Source organism: Pogoniulus pusillus, chromosome 13, assembly GCF_015220805.1.
Source record: "Pogoniulus pusillus isolate bPogPus1 chromosome 13, bPogPus1.pri, whole genome shotgun sequence".
NCBI lineage: Eukaryota > Metazoa > Chordata > Aves > Piciformes > Lybiidae > Pogoniulus > Pogoniulus pusillus.
The window spans coordinates 18,680,737-18,701,465 of record NC_087276.1 but is presented as its reverse complement, the minus strand read 5'-3'; the positions used below and the strand labels follow the sequence as shown (position 1 = coordinate 18,701,465).

The 20,729-nt window shown below is 45.2% G+C and overlaps 1 long non-coding RNA gene across 1 annotated transcript; it reads right to left on the bottom strand.

Annotated features, from left to right (window-relative positions):
- Positions 1–15,955: 15,955 nt before the first annotated feature.
- On the bottom strand, positions 15,956–19,513 carry LOC135180645 (uncharacterized). Its single transcript, XR_010304524.1, has 3 exons — positions 19,436–19,513; positions 16,901–16,986; positions 15,956–16,051 (listed from the first exon to the last, which is right to left on the bottom strand). It is a non-coding gene; the product is annotated as an uncharacterized LOC135180645 (long non-coding RNA).
- Positions 19,514–20,729: the final 1,216 nt, after the last annotated feature.

Below are 20,729 nucleotides of genomic sequence, written 5' to 3'. Positions count from 1 at the left end.
GACATGGCCTCACTGTGATAGAGGTGGAGAAGAATCTCCCTCAATCTGCTGGCCACATTCTTCTTGATGCATCCCTGGAGACCATTGTCCATATAGGCTGGATGTTAGGAGGAAGTTCTGCACAGAGAGAGTAATTTGCCATTGGAATGGGCTGCCCAGGGAGGTGGTGGAGTCACCAACCCTGGAGGTGTTCAAGAAGAGACTGGATGAGGCACTCAGTGCCATGGTCTAGTTGATTGTCTAGGGCTGGGTGCTAGGTTGGACTGGATGAGCTTGGAGGTCTCTTCCAACCTGCTTGATTCTATGATTCTATGATTCCTGGCCACAAGGGCACACTGCTGGCTTGTAGTGACCTTATTGTCACCTATACTCTCAGGTCCTCCTCCATGGAGATGCTTTCCAGCAGGCCAGCCTCTAACCCACAGTGGTTCAATCAACTTTACTGTTTCCACAGTCTGGATAATCTTCATCTGAACCTTTTCTCATGCTTTCATCTATAAACTCAGTGGAGTTTTTAGGTCTTGTTGCAGTCTACTCCCTGAATATTTCTTGTGCCTTTATGATATCACTTGTGAAAATGCTAGGTACAAAATTGCCCCTGCCCTTGAGTTGCTGTTGTTCACTTGATGCCACCATCTGACTTGTCTTGCTGCTGACTTTGTCTGTGGGTATGTGTCCACAGATTCAGTGCAGCATGCAACACATTTGAAAGGATATCAAGTAATGCTAACAGACTGCCATAAATAGACCTCTTTCATCCCACCTCCTTTTGAAAAAGTGATGAGACTGGAAAGCAGAGGGGGGAGAAAAAAAAGGCTTTGCAACCAATCCAGAGCAAAAGGAAATAAATTAGGACATAATCTCATCCTACATTTGAATGTTCAACAAGAGGAACTAGCACAAGACGTAGAAAAGAACCAAGAGCAACAGAAGTAGGTCTCATTTAAAAGTACATCCCAGTCAAAAATACCTCCCAAGTTTCATGTCAGCCTTGTAGTTTTCTTCCAAAAAGAGAAATCAAGTGAGCAATAGTTATTTAATAACAAAGAGTGACCTATTTTGGAAAGAAATTTAATATGGAAGTGTTCTTCTGAGAACAGGAATGGATTTTGTGAACCCATCGTTTCATGGACCAGTTCTATGAGGAGCATTCAATGATTCTTGTTTTGACTCTCTGCACATATCACTGAACCCAAACTAAATTTCTGGTGTTTCAGAGAATCACAGAATGGTCTGGGTTGAAAGGGACTTCCAAGGGTCATCAAAACCCCCCTGCAGTCAGCAGGGACATCCTCAACTAGATCAGGTTGCCCACAGCCTTCTCCAGTCTCACCTTAAATACCCCCAGAGATGAGGCCCCAACCATCTCCCCAGGCAACCTGTTGCAGTGTTCCAGCACCCTCATGGTGCAGAACTTGTTCCTAACATGCAGTCTCAGTCTGCTCTTTTCTAGCACGAAGCCACTGTCCTCGTTCTATCTCTTACAGGTCTTTGCAAACAGTCTCTCTACAACCTTTTTGTTTCAGGTTTGTGTGGTCTCCTAGGGCTGACACCTGCTTCACTATGTACTGAGCATTATATTTCTATTGCAGATATCACAGAATCACAGAATGTCAGGGGCTGGAAGGGACCTCAAAAGCTCACCTGTCATTGAGTATCAACCAGCAGAGCCTGACACTCACCCTGCACATGGTGATAACCATCACTGAGGTCACCCCTCAGGCTCCTCCTCTCCAAGCAGCACAGCCCCAGCTCCTTCAGGCTCTCCCCCTAAGGAAGATCTTCCACTCCTTTCATCATCTTTGTGGGTCTGCACTGGACTCTCTCAAGCAATTTCCTGAGGTCCTTCTTGAATTGAGGGGCCCAGAACTGGACACAGTACTCAAGATGTGGCCTCACCAGGGCAGAGTATAGGGGGAGGAGAACTTCTCTCAACCTACTCACTACACCACTTCTAATCCACCCTGGGATGTCATTTGTCTTCTTGGCCACCAGAGCACATTGCTGGCTGATGGTCATCCTCCTATCCACTAGGATCCTCAGGGCCTTTTCCCCTTCACTGCTCTCCAGCAAGTCAGTCTCCAGTCTGTGCTGATCCCTGGGTTTGTTCTTTATGAGGTGCAAGACTCTACCCTTGCTCTCGTTGAATTTCCCTAAGTTTCTCTCTGCCCAGCTCTGGAGTCTGAATGGAGGTATCTCCATTCTCTGTATTTTGTGCATTTATAACAAATTTCTTCACTCTTCTCTTTAAATAAGGTTTGCAGTGGGAGGCAATGGTTTGAGAGAAAAGCAGATTCAGATTGGATATCAGGAACAAGTTCTGCATCCTGAAGGTGCTGGAACACTGGAACACTTAAAAAGGTTGCCCAGGGAGGTGGTGGAAATTGCATCCTTAGAGATATAGAAGGTTAGGCTGGAGAAGTCTCTGAGCAGCCTGATTTAGTGGAGGATGTCCCTGCTGACTGCAGAGAGGGCTGGACTGGATGACATTTGGAGATCCCTTCCAAAGTGGACTTTTTCATCCACTTACCTGATAAGACCAAAGTGTTTATAAGCTCTGCAGAAGACATGCCAACACCAAATATTATTTTAATGCATGACTGGAGGCAGGTTGTTTTCCAAAACAGAAGTACAATTAATCATTATTAGCATAAAGAAGCTGCTAATACTGCACATTAATAATACAGTGCTAATGAAACAATTACTGCAGTGCTGATCTGCTGAATGTAGTGTAATGAGTGTGTTGTGTCTTGCTTTAGCAGCAGTTCATGCATACAGAGCACTGTTTGGGGCTAAACCCAGCATGGTTAGAGAGTGCAAAATGTTTTCCTGCATGAGATTATCAGAATTGTCTTTACCTTCTTCCCAAAAACCAAGAGAGGTTCTGTATGCAAGGAACAAAGACTCAGCTTTGGTAGAAGTACTAATGAAAGTCGGGGAATATGAAATGAGAGAGCAATGTGCCTTGGTGGCCAAGCAAGCCACTGGCATCCTGGGGAGCACTAAGAGGAGTGTGGCCAGCAGATGGAGGGAGGTTCTCCTCCCCCTCTACTCTGCCCTTCTGAGGCCCCATCTGGAATATTGCACTTACTTCTGGGCTCACCAGTTCAGGAGGAACAGGGATATACTGGGGAGAGTAAAAGTTGGCTGCAAGGATACTGAAGGGACCACAGCATTGCTTCATGAGGAGAGGTGGAGAGCCCTGGGGCTACTTAGTCTGCAGAGGAGAAGGCTGAGAGGGGATCTGAGCAATGTCCATCAAGAGCTGAGGGCTGGGATTCAGGAAGAAAGGGACAGGGACAGCATCTGTTCACTTGTGCCCTGGCATAGGACAAGGGGCAGTGAATAGAAACTGCAGCACAGGAAGTTGCACCTCAACAAGAGGAAGAATTCCTTGACTGTAAGGGTCCCAGAGGCCTGGCACAGGCTGCCCAGAGAGGCTGTGGAGTCTCCTTCTCTGGAGCCTTTCCAGCCCTGTCTGGCTGTGTTCCTGTGTGACCCATGCTGGATTCTCTGCTCCTGCTGTGGCAGGGGGTTGTACTGGAAGATCTCCAGAGGTCCATTCCAACCCCTAGCATCCTGTGATCCTGTGATCTGCATCCCAAGTCTCCCCTGCACAGTAAAGCATCATTTCCCATCATAAACTAAAACAAAAAAAATACCTGGGGTTCATAAGGCAGTTCCTGAATACAATCACTGTTTATTTATCTTTATCTCTTTTTTTACTAAGCTTTATCCTTCTCCCTGATTAGCCTCAGTGTACAACTACTTCAGGCCCCTGGATGATCACTCTTTTTATCTGCAATCAGGTTTCCTGCACACCAGTACCTTATTTCCATGGACATTTGTCTTCCTAAAACATTACTCAAACACCAATAACTTCAGTCCTAAAACCTAAGTTCTGAGTCATAAGCAATGCCCAAGTGAGCTTATTTAAATACAACACCTAGCAGAACATTTGCCATTCATTTAACACTGTTTTCCAGGGTCTTGGTTCCATGACACTGTCATAACTCATCATTATAACATGGGCAATTGAATGATATTAAATGGTGTTGGACCTTAACTTTAGCCTTTAATCAAATCCACAGATTCAAAAAGACACAGATGGGGCTGAAAAGATAGAAGAAAGAAGGACCCTGTGGTGGACAGCAGACGCTGAACTTGGTGCTTAGCCAGTGCTGAGGGACTGGGTTTTGTTCACTGAGCAGTGTCCTTAAACCTCTTATTTAAAACGGGTCCACTCCTTTTCTTTCCCCACTGCTGCTTGTGATCTGTTTCCAGGTAACTGCAGATCATCACAGAATCATCATAGAATCAACCAGGTTGGAAGAGACCTCCAAGATCATCCAGTCCAACCTATCCCCCAGCCCTATCCAATCAATTAGACCATGGCACTAAGTGCCTCATCCACTTTCTAAGTACTCAGAGAAACAGTAAAATAGAATCATAGAATCGGTCAGGGTTGGAAGGGATCACAAGGATTATCTAGTTCCAACCCCCCTGCCTAAGTACTCAGAGAAACAGTAAAATAGAATCATAGAATCAGTCAGGGTTGGAAGGATCACAAGGATTATCTAGTTCCAACCCCCCTGCCATGGGCAGGGATGCCTCAACCAGCCTAGCCTTAAACACCTCCAGGGATGAGGCTTCCAACTCCTCCCTGGGCAACCCATTCTGGAGTCTCACCATCCTCATGGTTGGAGTCTTCCTAGCATCCAGTTTGAATTTACCCATTTCTAGCTTTGTTCCATTACCCCTAGTCCTATCACTACCTCACATCCCAAAGAGTCCCTCCCCAGCTTTCTTGTAGCAGAGAGGTTTTCTTTCACAAGCTTACTCTGTAGTCATTGAAAACCAATATTCATCAGATAGTATCACAGAATCATAGCATGGGCCCCCAAAGATCAGCTAGTCTGACTCCCCTGCAGTAAGCAAGAACACCCCCAACTAGATCAGGCAGCTCAGAGCCCACATCAAGCCTGACCATTCATGTCTCCCGGCATGAGGCCACCACCACCTCCCAGGCATCCTGTTCTACCACCCTCACAGTGAAAATTTCTTCTTAATGTCCATTCTAAATCTACTCTTCTCTAGTTCAAAATCATGCCCCTGCTTCTATTGCTGCATGCTCTTGTAAGAGTCCGTCCCCCAGCTGTCTTGCAGGCCCTCTTCAGGTACTGGAAGGCTGCTCTAAGGTTTCCCAAGAGTCTTTTCTTCTCCAGACTGAACGATTCCAGCTCACTCCAGCCATGTCCCCATAGCCAGAGGTGCTCCCCATCTCCTGATGATTTTTTGTGGCCTCTCCTCTGGACCTGTCCATGTCCCTTTTTTTATTGAGGTATCAGCGGCACAGTACTCCAGGAGAGGTCTCCACCAGAACAGAGCAGCTGCCTAAGCTGTTGTAGGCCTTTTATTTGTGGCTGGGTTGCATGAGGCATGAGAAATCTGACAGTTTATATAGCAATTAGTTTGTCAGAACCTGTGAGACGGCTTTGCTGTCTCCGCTGGCTGTGATGCTGATGAGTGCTATAGGTGCCAATGTTTTGCATCTATTACACCCTGAGACAATAATTGGGTTTTGAAATAATTTCCTGTGCTTCATGTCTAATCTCTGTCATTGAGAGGATTGGAAGTCACAAGCCTCCTATTCCCTTTCCTCACTTTATTATAGGCCAGAATGTTGTTCAGCCAAAACATCTTCCAAAGCATAGCAAAACCCTACGGACGAAAGCATCGAAACTCATCAATATCCTCCAAAGTTCTATAACTGCTTCTGAACAAACAAAAAACCTCTCAAACCAAATATCATTAATAGCTGATGGGCAACCTCAGACACACCCCATAAATATGTCTGTTTAACTCTCAGCCCTAGGACAGCAGTGGTTTCTGTGCAAACACAGCAATATGTCACAGGTGAGACTTGGAGAAGTGCTGGCTGGGAAGCAGTCTATGTGCTTTGTCAGGTTCGACCTATCTGTGGGTCTATTTCTGATTCTGCTGACTACATATTAAGCAGTGTTGACAGATAAAATACTGATGTTTTATTTCTGGGGAGATTATAGAGTTGGCATTGCTCTCAAGCCTGGCAAAGTAGATTACTTAAACCTCTATTACTGCCAGTGGATTTTTATTATTGTTTGGAATTCTTCCAGACTCATCATCATGTGCCTGCTTGTCCTTTCCTTTACTGCCAGCTCTGGCAAAAAAAACTGTGAGCAGGTGACTTGCTTGGATAAAATAAGTTTTCCATTTCTCAGGCCTACCATTTCACTCCCACTTCATGCTGATGAGAAGCAAAAAGAGGTTTGGGTTATGCCTTTGAGTCGCTGACTCTGATCTGTACCACGCACTGCAATACAAGGGAGAGGGGAATTTCTTGCTGTGGTTTCATGAATGAAACTGCCACATGTTTTGGCTCCCAACTCTTTAGCAAATCATAGAATCATAGAATAAAGAACTTCCTCCTAACATCCAGTTTAAATCTCCCTCTTCAGTTTTAACCCCTTACCCCTCATCTTGTCATTACAAGACCCTGTCAAGAGTCCCTCCCCAGCTTTCCTGTAGGTCCCCTTCAGATACTAGAAGCCACTATAAGGTCTCCTTGAATCCTTCTCTTCTCCAGACTGAAGAGCCTCAACTGTCATAGCCTGTCCTCACATCATCCCAGATTAAAAAAAAAAACCACCACCTAATAATTAGCTGTCACACACTCTGCTGTTTGCCTTTTTAGAGGCAGGTCACCTATGATAATAGGTTTCCTTCTCTAGAGACTTTCAAATGAGACTTTATGAAGAGAGGCTGAGGGAGTTGGGGTTGTTTAGCCTGGAGAAGAGGAGACTCAGGGCTGACCTCATTGCTGTCTACAACTACCTGAAGGGAGATTGTAGCCATGTGGGGTTGGTCTCTTCTGCCAGGCAACCAGAAATAGAACAAGGGGACACAGTCTCAAGTTGTGCCAGGGGAAGTATAGGCTGGTGTTAGGAGGAAGTTCTTCACAGAGAGAGTGATTGGCATTGGAATGGGCTGCCCAGGGAGCTGGTGGAGTCATCATCCCTGGAGGTGTTCAAGAAAAGCCTGGATGAGGCACTTAGTGCCATGGTCTAGTTGGTTGGACAGGGCTGGGTGCTAGGTTGGACTGGATGCTCTTGGACATCTCTTCCAATCTGGTTGATTCTATGATTAAAACCTGCCTGGATGTGTTCGTGTGTGAACTTCCCTGGGCAATCCTGCCTTGGTAGGGGGGTTGGACTGTATAATCTCTGGAGGTCCCTTCCAACCTCTGAAGTTCTGTGATTCTGTGATAATCCATTTCTCCACAGGCATTGGTTCAAAGCCTGCACACTCAGGCAGAGACAGACCCCTATGGGGAAAGCCAGTTTTGCAAGTAGTGTCATTGCTGCTTTTCACTTGTGTGTGTCCTTTCTGATTCTACCTGAGAGAAGGAACAATCATACCACAGAATCATAGAATCAGGTAAAATATCCTGTTGGAAGAGACCTCCAAGTTCATCCAGTCCAACCCTTGACCCAGCACTGAAGGGGCAACACTAAACCATGTCCTTAAGCACCAACTCCACAGGCTGTTGAAACATCTCCAGGAATGATGACTGCAGCACTGCCCCAGGCAGATCATTCCAGTGTCTGAAGAAATGTTTTCTAGCACCCAGCCTGAACCTCCTGTGGGGCAGCTTGGAGCCATTTCCTCTGCTCCTGTCCCTTACCACCAAGGAGCAAAGGCTCCTTTCAGGGAACTGTAGAGAGCAATGAGTTCTTCCCTCAGCCTCCTTTTCTCCAGCTTTAACACCCCCAGCTCCTTCAGTCCCTCCTCACAGCCCAGCTGCTCCAGGCTCTTCTCCAACCTATTGCCCTGCTCTGGACATACTCCAGAACCTCAGTGTCCTTCCTGCAGTGAAGGGCCCAGAGCTGAACACAGCACTTGAGGTGCATTCAGCAGCACAATCAACCCTACAATAAAACTTGCTGCTGTATTTCCTCTGGGGGAAATGTCAGCACTCCAGTGAAATCCCCCAGCTGAGGAAACAGCTTTCAACCAAATGGAGAAAGTTTTGAAATAGGTTTATCCAGTTAAGGAAGCTTTGACAGAAAATTTCATAAGGAAAAGACAAAGGTCTAAATCTCCTCACGTGTCTCAGTTGTCATCACAAAGCCAATCTTTGTTCCAGGTCCCTGGTAACCAAGACTGTACAGCCACCTTCTCTGGAAGAGGCCCCCTGATCTCACAGGTTGAGGAGTTTGGCTGTTTTAAAGGCACTTTCTGTGAGCACAGTAAAATTGATGGCTTATGACCATACTGTCCCTTCCATCAAAGACCTGCTATTCAAGGAGACTGCGCTCAAGGACTTGTGTCCAAAACAAAGAGTTATATAGAGCCAGAAAAATGGTAAATACAATAACAGATGTTTTATATCAGCTTGGCAGCATCGCTTCTGGCCAGCACCCAAAGCTACAGACTTCCAAGCTGGAAGTTGTTAGAAGTTGGGAACCAAGGCTCAGGAAGCTGTGATGCTCTGAAGGTGATCCATGGCAGAGATACCCAACTGTCCTGGCAGGGCAGAAATCCTGCCAGACTGATTTTGGCCACTGCTCTTCTCCTCCCATGTCAGGGTCCAGGAGGCGAGTAGATGAACAGACTAAACAATGGAGATCGGCCTCAGGAAAAGCTGCCCTGAGGGCTAGCAGCCAACACCAGGTGTCTTGTGCAGCCCCTCAATGCTGGTGTAGTCACAGGAGGCACAGAACTTTGAATCCATTGGCCAAACCAAGTGGTTTGATTTTCAAAAGGGTTTTGAATTGAATTGAATTGAATTGAATTACAATTATTTAATTATTGATTCAATGATTTGACAATAATATCAACAAAACCAATCCTCATTAATAATGGAGTCAATATTTTAATTAAATTATTGATCCAATTATTTAATTATTGCTTCAATGATTAATCAATAATATCAATAAAACAAATCATCATTAATAATTGATTCAATATTTAATGATTGGTTCAATTATTAATGATTGGATTTAATGGGGGAACCATTTGAAAATGCCTTTCCCACAGCATCTCTTCAGCCATGTTGAGCCCCCTTAGTGGATCATAGAATCACAGAATCATAGAATCAACCAGGCTGGAAGAGACCTCCAAGATCATCCAGTCCAACCTAGCACCCAGCCCTATCCAATCAACTAGACCATGGCACTAAGTGCCTCATCCAGGCTTTTCTTGAACACTTCCAGGGACGGTGACTCCACCACCTCCCTGGGCAGCCCATTCCAATGCCAATCACTCTCTCTGCCAACAACTTCCTCCTAACATCCAGCCTATAACTCCCCTGGTGCAACTTTGGACTGTGTCCCCTTGTGTTGTCGTTGCTGGTTGCCTGGCACAAGAGACCAACCCCACCTGGCTGCAGCCTCCCTTCAGGTAGCTGTAGACACCAATGAGGTCCTCCCTGAGCCTCCTCTTCTGCAGGCTGCACACCCCCATCTCCCTCAGCCTCTACTCATGGGGATTGTGTTCCAGGCCTTTCACCAGCTTTTTTGCTCTACTCTGGACACACTCCAGTATCTCAACATCTCTGTTGAATTGAGAGGTTGAGAACTGGACACAGTACATTTAGCTATGTCCTGCCTGCAGATAGTACTGCTAACAGCAGCCACGTGTTTGCAGCTTACAGCAGCCCAGTTCTCTTCTTCTTCTCTCTGCCTGGAATATGGTTTGTATTTTTACCTTGGGGATCATAATCACAGTGTTTGGAAGCATCTTTGTACAAGAGATGTACTCGGGGATCAAGGCATCGTGAGTACATGTCCTAGACTTGATGCTAAAGCTCTGTAAGCATAGTCAGATTTTCTCCTGGTTTTGTGTTCCTATCTTCCAACTTCTGATTGTTTAAACTGTTCCATTCCTTGTTTATAAATACCCTGTGTGCAGCTACTTACTGTCAACTGAAAAGCCAAATGAATCTTGTGGGATTTCCCTGCATCTTTGAGATGAAGAAATAATATCTTATATTCATACACAAAATTTAATATTAATAAATCAATATTCAATATTATTTTTGTAACACCAGCGTGAGATTAGAGCAGTACTCCAGGCAAGTCAGTGTCAAAATAAGGAGAGGGATGATCTAAGAAAGCAGTTCATATTTAGCCAAGGAGATGGGAAGGAAGAGTTGGTACCCAAACTCAAAGGCAGTGCTCCTGTAGAGGTACCTCAGATAGCTTCCTTTACACAAGTCTGTTGAGGAAAGGCTGTTTGGAGGCTTCAGCTATAATCACAGAAGTGATTTCTACCAACGGCAGTGAAAATATTTTACGCATGCAGCGTGTGAGTTGTTTGGAGTTTGGAGGTTTTTACAAGCACATTGATGAGCGGAATCGGATCGTTATTCGATGACCTGTCTGATGAAGCTTTCTGGAGCTTCAATGCTCCTCAACTACAAAAGCTCATGACCAGCAAGTTCCAAGAGAGCAGATGCAAAAAAACAACGCAATACTCTTTCCCAGCTGCCTGTAAGAGCAAGTCTAGTAAAGGCAATCCAAAGGTTCTGAATCTGATCCAAGTCAGCAATTCCATTTTTCTAGGAGTTCATAGAATCACTTAGGCTGGAAATGACCTTAGAGATCATCTTACAAGTCCCTGCCATATCCAAAGATACCTCTCAATTAGCCCAGCTTACTCAAGGCCCTCTCCAACCTGACCTTGAACACCTTCAGGGAGGGGACATCCACAAACTCTTTGGACAATCCCTTCCAGAGTCTTGACACCCTTGCAGTGAAGAATTTCTTCCTAAGATCCAATCTAAACTTATTCTTCTTCAACTGAAATCCATTTCCTCTTGGTCTAGTTATTACTGAGTCAACACAACCAGCTGGGTTTTACCATCTTTCAGCATTTATCATGTACAAACAGAAATAACTCCCCTGAAATTCCTCTGCTGCCACATAGGCAACAGTGCCTATCCCTTCCCTTCAGAAAGAGGAGGCTATTAGTAACTAATAGGTTCCTTCAGGAACTGGAGATTTCTTCCATCTCTGATGTGATTCTTTACCTCCTGAAGGAGGTTCTTCTCTTATTCTGCAGCTATATCATGTCCCTGTAAAAGACATTTTACTGCATAGTTGAAGCAAGCTGTCTCAAAAAATGAAGAAAATGTGGCTTGATTTTCTTCTCCTTGTGCAAGTCCATCAAGATAGCTGGAGTTATAGCTGGCTGGTCCAGCAGACAGCCTGGAAAATGAAGACCAGTCAAGCTCTCCTCTCAGAAGGAACTGTGAAGGTGCTTTTAGAGTTTCTTCCTATGAATTTCAAGTTACAGCCACAGGCTGAATGAAATAATCTCTTCATCTAAAATTCTGTGGGTTTAGGAGTCCTGTGGATGCTGTGGTCAAAAGACAAAGAGATTGGATGCTATTCACATAATTTCCTGGTATGCTTTTGATTTGCAAACGATGGCCTTTAATTATGATAACTTTGTTTTCCATCCTGAGGCACTTGGGTACCAAGTTTCTTCATATCCACTTCACCATTAATATGTTACTGAACATGAGCCAGCAGTGTGCCCAGGTGGCCAGGAGAGCCAATGGAATCCTGGCCTGGATCAGGAACAGTGTGGCCAGCAGGACAAGGGAGGTTATTCTGCCCCTGTACTCAACGCTGGGCAGGCCACACCTTGAATACTGTGTCCAGTTCTGGGCCACTCAATTCAAGAGAGATGTTGAGATACTGGAACATGTCCAGAGAGGGGCAACAAAGCTGGTGAGGGGCCTGGAGCACAGCCCTGTGAGGAGAGGCTGAGAGAGCTGGGAGTGTGCAGGCTGGGGACGAGGAGGCTCAGGGCAGACTTCATTGGTGTCTACAACTACCTGAAGGGAGGCTGTAGCCGGGTGGGGTTGGTCTCTTCTCCCAGGCAACCAGCTACAGAACAAGGGGACACAGCCTCAAGTTGTGCCAGGGGAGATATAGGCTGAATATTAGGAGGAAGTTGTTGGCAGAGAGAGTGATTGGCATTGGAATGGGCTGCCCAGGGAGGTGGTGGAGTCACTGCCCTGGATGAGGCACTTAGTGCCATGGTCTGGTTGATTGGCTAGGGCTGGGTGCTAGGTTGGACTGAATGATCTTGGAGGTCTCTTCCAGCCTGGTTGATTCTGTGATTCTATGACTGAAGCCTGGCTGAAGCTGGAGGGACCAGTGGATGCATGAGCTGCCCTTCTGAAGGAGTTTCTCTGCATTCTGGAATGGCAGTGTTCCGATTCCTATTACAAACGGTGCTGTACTCTATCTCTGTACCAAGTCCCTATTTTCGCATGTCAAAATCTTCCCAGAGCATTCTCGGTCGCTGTTTGAATTTCACCTGCTTTTCATTTGGTGAAAATGTCTCATGGCATAAATAAATAACAAGCTATTTTAAAATTTTCATATCTTCCATTTCAGGTATTGCTGCTTCGCTCCCACAGGGAAATTTTACCCTCCCTGCAGCATTTGAGGAGGTTTGTACAGAACACAGCCAAATAGAATTCCTCTCCTTTTTACTTTATTTTTTTTTCAGTTCCAGAGACCAGGATGTCAGGAGTTTCTGACATACACCTTCTTGAATTTATCACGTATGCAGCTAAGCATGAGCTGAGCAGAATTTCCCAGCACTGAAATCAATTGCTTTCCCAGGAAGCAAAGTGGTACTTAAAGTTCTAAACAGGCACAGTATCACCTTTCAGCAAGATAATCTCCAGCCTTTCTCTGAAGTCCATTCCATAATATGATTTGGACTTCACTCCTCCCTTGTGAGCTGTGCTCCTGAGTTACTACTACTTTGCGCCTGGCCTTTTATCCTCCTCGTTTCCCACCGTCCTGAGCAGGTTCCAGCACCTCTTTACCCATTTCTCCTTATTCTTCTTCCTCTGCTTTGCCTACTTTTTCCTTCTGGTTCTTCAGTGTATCTGTACAATTCACAAGACCATGATCTCAAATCTAATTATGAGGCTTTCAGGACAGCAAATAATTACAAATGAATTGAGCTTTTCCAAGTTATTGTATTTTCTTGAGTGAAGGAGAAGAAGCAAACCTTGTCTTCTGTTTCTCTGTGAAAGCATGACCTAAAACTAGTCTGAATGTGCGGGGAGAGTTCTCAGTACACTTACGATGAGACACTGGAACATTCACAGGGATCTGTGGAATGTATCAATGAATTGAGCTTTTCCTAGTCATTGTATTATCTTGAGTTGACGTAGAAGAAGCTAAACTTGTCTTTGCTGCTCTATGAATTATGACCTAAAACTAGACTGAATGAGGCAGAAGTTCTTCAGCGCAAGTGTGATGAGACTCTGGAACATGCTGCCCAGAGAGCTGTGGATGCTTCCTCCCCAGGGGTATTCAAGGCCAAGTTACATGAGACCTTGAGCAGCTGAGTCTAGTTGAGAGGTGTGCCTGTCCATGGTGGGCACTTTGGAGTAGATGATCTCTGAGGGCTCTTCCAACCTGAGCCATGTTGTAATTCCAAAAGACAAACCAGCTAAATTTTACAGCTCTACAGCATGACTGTAACATTAATGCCTCCAATTGCAAATGTAAATAAAGAACCAATTAGCACACAGAGTTCAAAATAAGAATGCTCCTGGCATTGATGCCATGGCCGAGTTTATTGTCTGTACTTGGGAGCTGGAGAGGGCAGCAAGAGTTCAAGGCAGTTAGAGCAGATTGTTGGATTTGTGAATGAGCTGTGCTGCAACTAATTCCAGTTTTGTAGAAGTCATTTCTGTAGAAGCCTCTTTTCTCGTTTGCTTCATTGTTTTCATTTATTTTTCTTTTCTTTTCCTAAGAGATTCAGCTCCAGTGTCATTACCAGCTCAGAGCTAACTGTGAGCATTATCTGACTGCCAGGGAAAGTGGCTGTTTGTTAGCCTTTCCTTTCCATTCACATTTGCCAGGTTAATATTGTGTATGCAGATTTTCCTTGGGATTGTGTTAGTGTGCAATCTTAAAGGTAAAAAAGGCAGAATATTTTGAATTCCAGGGCTCCTCAGCTGTACCAAACACAATAGGCTTCCTCATTACACGTTGATTAATTAGCTCTCTGCAGCACTCTAGGTGGATTTCAACTCAAGCACTCTAATAATGTAATTAAAAATGTATAAAGGAATAAAAATGATTAAAATGAGATCATACAAAAAAACTTTTCAATCTGGTCTACTCGAAATGACTAGATTTAAGCCCCTTAGCTTTAAAGGACCTGCAGCCAGTAGATTAAGAATGTTGGGATGACACTAAGACTTCCTCCAAATCAAGCAGGAGAAGAATAATCTCCACATCTCCTAGGGTCTTCTTGCCCTAATGAACACTTTCACCTTGCAAATGGAAATGCCATGCCAACAAATGTTGCCATCAGTCATCATCATCTCTACTTAAGAAGCATTTGAAAGCAGTAAGACAGAAGGTGAGTTGGCTGCTTTGAGGCTGTGTTTGAGTCTTGTGGCAGGAGGGAACACAGCTGTTGACTTTCCCTGGCTCTGGGTAGATTTAGGTGTCAGCAACCATCAAGGACCTGTTGACTCTGTTTCTTGCTCGTGCAACAGGCTGATGCAGCACTCCATGAAGGGCAGTACCCAGCAGAGCCTGCCTTGTCCATCCTTCCCACTGTTTCCAGCTCTCCTCCAAACAAGCCTCAGCCCAAGCTTGCACAAGGGTATGGAGCTCTAGTCCATAAAGACCTACAGGCAGGTTTTTGCAGCATATGGAGCAGGAGCTGCTCTGGAATGGTACATGTCCTGGGGAGAGCTATGGGGGGCACAGGCAGAGCACCCCACATCCCCAGCAGCAGGTGTGGATGGAGGAGTGGAGGTCACTTCAAGCTGGAGGTACATTTAATGCCAGAGGAGGCCAGCAGGACACCAATTGCTAGGAAAGGATCTGGAAAGTAAAATAATGAAATTGAGACTGGTTCACAGCATTATCCAGTGCATTCCCCAAGTAAACACAACAAGCAGCTTCCATTAAGGCTCCTGCTGTAATCTACAATAGGTCAGACACCTGTCTGGTTTGGACAAAGCCCTAATGAGCTCTCTTCTGGTGCTGCCAGACTTGTCTCAGGGCTGTATACCTCCCCTCAGTGCCTCTATGTGTGACTACTTGCTGAACTGAAGTTAGGAAATGACCTAAGCCAGCAGCATCACATAAAGCCCAAGCATATAGCCAGTAGAATTTACTGAGAAACTGGCAAGAACAACAAACAAGCCTCTGTAATAAAGCATCATGGTCAAAATGCACTCTAAGAGATAGATTCAGAGAATTACAGAACAGGTTAGGTTGGATGTGACCTCAAAACTCACCCAATTCAACTCCCTGCCACAGGCAGGGACACCTCCCACTAGAACAGGCCACTCAAGGCCTCATCCAACCTGGCCTTGAACACCTCCAGGGAGGGAACAGCCACAACTTCTCTGGGCAACCTGTGCCAGTGTCTCACCACCCCCACTGTAGAATGATAGAATGGTTTAGGTTGGAGTATGGGTAATACAGAATCTTACTGAACTCACTGGACATCTTCAGTTCCTGTTTTCTGCTCCCCCTTCTTCAGATGTCTCTAAGGATCTAGACTTTTTTTTTTTGGTAGCTTCTGGGCATTATTTTGTTTGGTTTATTTTCTGGAAAGGTACCAAGATATTTGCTCCTTCTTTGGGGAACTTTAATACATGAAATATCTCCTTATAAAAATCATATGCATGGACACCTGGCAGAGGAAGTAACCATTGTGCAAGCAGAGGGGATGACTTCAAATACCCTGAATGCAGTAATGTTTTCTGAAGCCACTCAGGCTGCTGTTTAAAAATGGGGACAGAAATTGTCCCACCACCTCAGTTACACAAGTGTGAGCATTCAAAGTCTGGCTTTTGGCTGCTCATCCCTTTTTAGTTTGCAAATCAGGTCGTGGAGGATTTCAAATCTGAGCTCAAGGTGATGCTATCCAACAAGGGCCTTCTAGCCAAAGACACTGCAAGGCTTCCTCAGGTTCCTGTGGAGTTACAGCCAGTCTCTGCCACCTGTGGAAAGAGGGAAGGCAGAGCTATGAGCAGACTCACAGAATCATAGAATCGACCACGTTGGAAGAGACCTCCAAGCTCATCCAGTCCAACCTAGCACCCAGCCCTAGCCAGTCAACTAGACCATGGCACTAAGTGCCTCATCCAGGCTTTTCTTGAATACCTCCAGGGACAGCAACTCCACCACCTCCCTGGGCAGCCCATTCCAATGCCAATCACTCTCTCTGCAACAACTTCCTCCCTAACATCCGCCTAGACCTCCCCTGGCACAACTTGAGACTGTGTCCCCTTGTTCTGTTGCTGGTTGCCTGGGAGAAGAGACCAACCCCACCTGGCTACAATGTCCCTTCAGGTAGTTGTAGGCAGCAATGAGGTCACCTCTAAGCCTCCTCTTCTCTAGGCTGCACACCTCCATCTTCCTTCTCATAGGGCTATGCTCCAGGCCCCTTACCAGCTTTACCACCCTTCTCTGGACATGTCCAGTATCTCAACATCTCTCTTGAATTGAGAGACCCCCTAAATTCAGGGTCACTTCTTTCACAGTGAAGGGCTGATTTGCCACCAACTTTTTCTTCTTTCTCTTTCTCTCTTTACATAGGTTTTATTCAAAGTGGAGTTTGAAATACAGGTTGAACAATAATATTTTCAACAGGAAAAAGAAAGCATTATGAAAAGATGCTCCAAGCATGCTTTGGGCAGGAATTTTGAGAGGCTTTAAGTGCTTTGATTAACAGAAATTAATGGAGCTGTAAAGGGTGATTAGTATCTCTGGACTGTGTCTGGATCTCAGATTTGTTCAGGACCCAGGTGGGATCAAATCCTGCACTCTCCTTTTGTTTCTCCTCTCACCTTTAACATACTCAGTGTCCTCAGGCTGAAGGTGTCTTCCTCTGGACTCTTCCTCTGGTTTTGGTGTCAGGATGCATCTAGTTGGGCTGAAACATTGGAATGAAATTAGCAATCTGCTCTGAAGGAAGAGAATTAAGAAAAATAGACAGACACCAGCTATAAAACATTTGTTGCAGGTCAACACCTACGAGCAGGTCTCTTTCTATGAAGTGACCCCAGTGAGGACTCAGGACCAGCTCCCCTTCAGCAGGATTTCTGGCCTGGACATTTTGTAGCCAACTCTTCGTGCACAGCTTTTTCTGCTCACGTTCCCATTCTCCCATGGCTTCTCTTATATTTGTTTTACATTGATTTGGACAGACCCCTGGGTACACAAAACACAAATTGTGTCATGAGGAGCAGATAGGCTGTCTTAGAGAAACCTGGCCTAGCCACACCAGACCCATTCCTCATGTTAAGTTCTCCCTGAGGAGAAAAGTCCCTCAAGTACTCCAGGATGCTCCCTTAATCTGATAAAATGCTCCTGTCTCAGACTTGATTTTTGCGTTTTAGCTGGCAGAAAGTGCTCCAGATGGGAAAGCTTCACTAAATTAGCTTGCATAGAATAAGGACAGTGATAATGAGAGCTCACCTCACCTGGAGCAGAATGCCCCACACTGCAAAGGTGTCACAGAAACAAGCAGCAAGCTCTTGGAGCAATTTTATGTCCTATCCAAACGCACAATGACCTTTAACGACTTTGCCCACCAGGGAGGAGGTCTGTAGCTAAGCAAGCAGGGAAAACACACCAACCTGAAGAATTATTTCCTTTGGAAGTAGCTAATATATTACTGTAAAATGGACTCACTGCATCTCAGAGCACCGTGCTGGGCACGTGCCCAGCTGCCAGCCAAGTTAAACTTCAGCTGGCAAACATGAGGCAGATCTCCGTGAGCAAAATGAACATCTGCCTCACAGCCCAACCTGAACCTGCCACAAAGATGATAAAGCCCAACACAAGAAGGACATGGAACTGTTGGAGTGAGTCCAGCAGAGGCCACAGAGATGCTCAGAGAGCTGCAGCAGCTCTGCTATGAGGACAGGCTATGAGAGTTGGGGCTCTGGAGCCTGGAGGAGAGAAGGCTTCGAGGAGACCTCATAGTAGTCTTACAGCATCTGAAGGGGGCTAAGGAGGGCTAGGCAGGGACTATTGACAAGGTCTTGTAATGCCAAGACAAGGAGTAAGGGTTTTAAACTGGTAGGGAGATGAGATTGAAACTGGATGTTAGGAAGAAGTTCCTTGTGGTGAGGGTGGTGAGACACTGGCACAGGTTGCCAGGAGGTTGTGGCTGCTCCCTCCCAGGAGGTGTTCAAAGCAGGTTGAATGAGGCCTTGAGTGACCTGTTCAAGTGGGAGGTATGTCCCTGCTATGGCAGGGGCTGAACTGGCTGAGCTTTGAAGTCCCCTTTCAACAGAAACCATTCTATGATTCTGTGACCTTTCAAAGAGCAAATTCTCTCAATATGTGTTACCATCACCCACAATTACACAAGATTCTATCATTCTAAGTTGAGTGCAGCAGAAAGTGCTTTGACAAGCCTTACCCACCCCTCTCTCCAGGTGTGAGACCTAGGATGAAAGAAAAAGGGTTTGTTCTGTGTTTTTATATTCCTTCACAGATGATTTTTTTTCAGCAGTGTCTATGTGGTATCCTACTGCACTTGCAAGCTCTTTTCCTATTTGGGTGCAGAAATAGCAATTTTGTCTGCCTGGGTAAGGATTTCTACCATAAAGCCAAGGACAAATGCTGATTAGCACGGATTCAGTGGGTGAGCTGAAAAAGAAGCAAATGCTTTTTAGAGGGAAAATCCCACTGAGTAAGGCTCTGTCTCATCAAACTTTCCACACTGACAGTGCAGACATCTGTGTCTGAACTAATCACTGAAATTAACGATTAGTAAGCAGTGCCACTCTTACATTAATGACTGGTAAGCAGTGTCACCCTTACACTTCTGTGACCTATTTTAAATGCCTGGTTTAGGATGATTGATCTGATCCCAGAAAATATGTTTCTCCCTGTCAACACCAAAGGTGCTTAAACAGCACATGCTGTGATACAGCACAGGCTGAAGCTCTACAGACTCGTTGTGATGCTTACCAGCCCTAGATAGTCCAAGGTCAAGACTTTCTCAGCCTGGCTGTGGGTTTTTCTTGTTGCTTGTTTTATGCCTACACATTCTTTGCTCATATTCATTTACATTCTGCATCTGGGCGCTACAGATCACTTTGCTCCTGTAAAAATCTAATTTGCACCAGCACTGCTGCATATGCCAAGTACAAAACCAGGGTGCTAGGAAGCTGTGCAGAGTATTTCTGCAGCTTAAAAAAAAATAGATCTGCAAATGGATGGAAGTGGTGTAAGAACCCTCAGTAAAATACTAACACAAGAGAAGTTAGGTTTGGATGTTCTGGAGAAGGTGAGGAAAAGAATAAGATACCAGATAACAAAATAACTCCAAGTGTGAAATAATCCAGAGGTGTGTACAGGTATCATACCGTGGAAATGTGGAAAAAGTGATGCAGATGTGATCAGAAGAAGACATGTAACTGGGATGTCTGTTACAGATGTGATCAGATCTGGGCAGTAAGTCTGGGCAGAGGAGCAGCAGCCACGGAGCTAAATCTGCAGGAGCTGGCTCAGCCAAACCAAGAGGAAAGATAAAGAAAAAAGAAAGCACAGAACACATCTGGTTAGAAGAGCTCTCCAAGCTTATCCAGCCCAACTCTCCACCCACCACTGCAGGGTCAACACTGCACCATGTCCCAAAGTAGCCAGCTCCACACAGTGCTTGAACACCTCCAGGGTCAGTGACTACAGCACGGCCCTGGGCAGACCACTCCCATGTTTGAGAACCAGAGATGGAAGAAATCAGACTAAAGCAGAATTTCTATGAAAACCTTTAGAACACCTTCAGATATTTCTGTTTTGTTTGTTGCTTGGCTTTTATATACATTCTGAAGTTGAGAGTAGAGCTGCTGGATGACTTTCCAGGCTTGAAGCTGCTGCCCTTTCCATGGTGGGATTCTGCCTCACTCTGATACTAGGCAGGAATTTAGACCAGGCTGGAGATCTTCCTTTCTCTCATAATATTGCTTTTCATGGTATCACATCCCAAGTTCTCTGCTTGCAGATAACTCAGCTAGATGAGTCATGATTATGCAAAGATATTGAACCTGCTGCTTACAACTTTTATTTGTACACCAGGCATCGTTTCAAACTTTATTGCTCCCATTTGCTTTCTGTCTCTAATAAGAGGCCTGCCTACAAAGCCCACAGGATCCTTTAAAACACACAGTTCATTAGTTCTGTTTTGAAAAAACATTGCAAACACTGAAAATATATCTCAGGCATGGATGTCTGGAATTGATAATGAAATTGTGGTGCATTCTAGGGCAGGGGGAATCATAAACCAGATATTAATATGGAACTTAGGTCCATGGATCCTGCAATGCTAAGAAAACTCTCAGATAAAGTGCCATTAATTAGGTGTGGCTTACACTTTCTTTCTCCTTCACTACCTTTTTACTGTTTATCCCAGCATTAGTTTGCTTTTTCCTCTTTTCAGCTCTATGCAGTTTGTATTGGATTTACAACCTTGGGACAGTGGCACTGCTTTGGTGTAACAAAAGGAGTCAGTTTCCACATAGAATCATAGAATCAGTCAAGGTTGGAAAGGATCACAAGGATCATCTAGTTCCAACCCCCCTGCCATGGGTAAGGGCACTCTACCCTAGATCAGGCTGGCCAGAGCCCCATCCAACCTGGCTTTAAACACCTCCAGGGACAGGA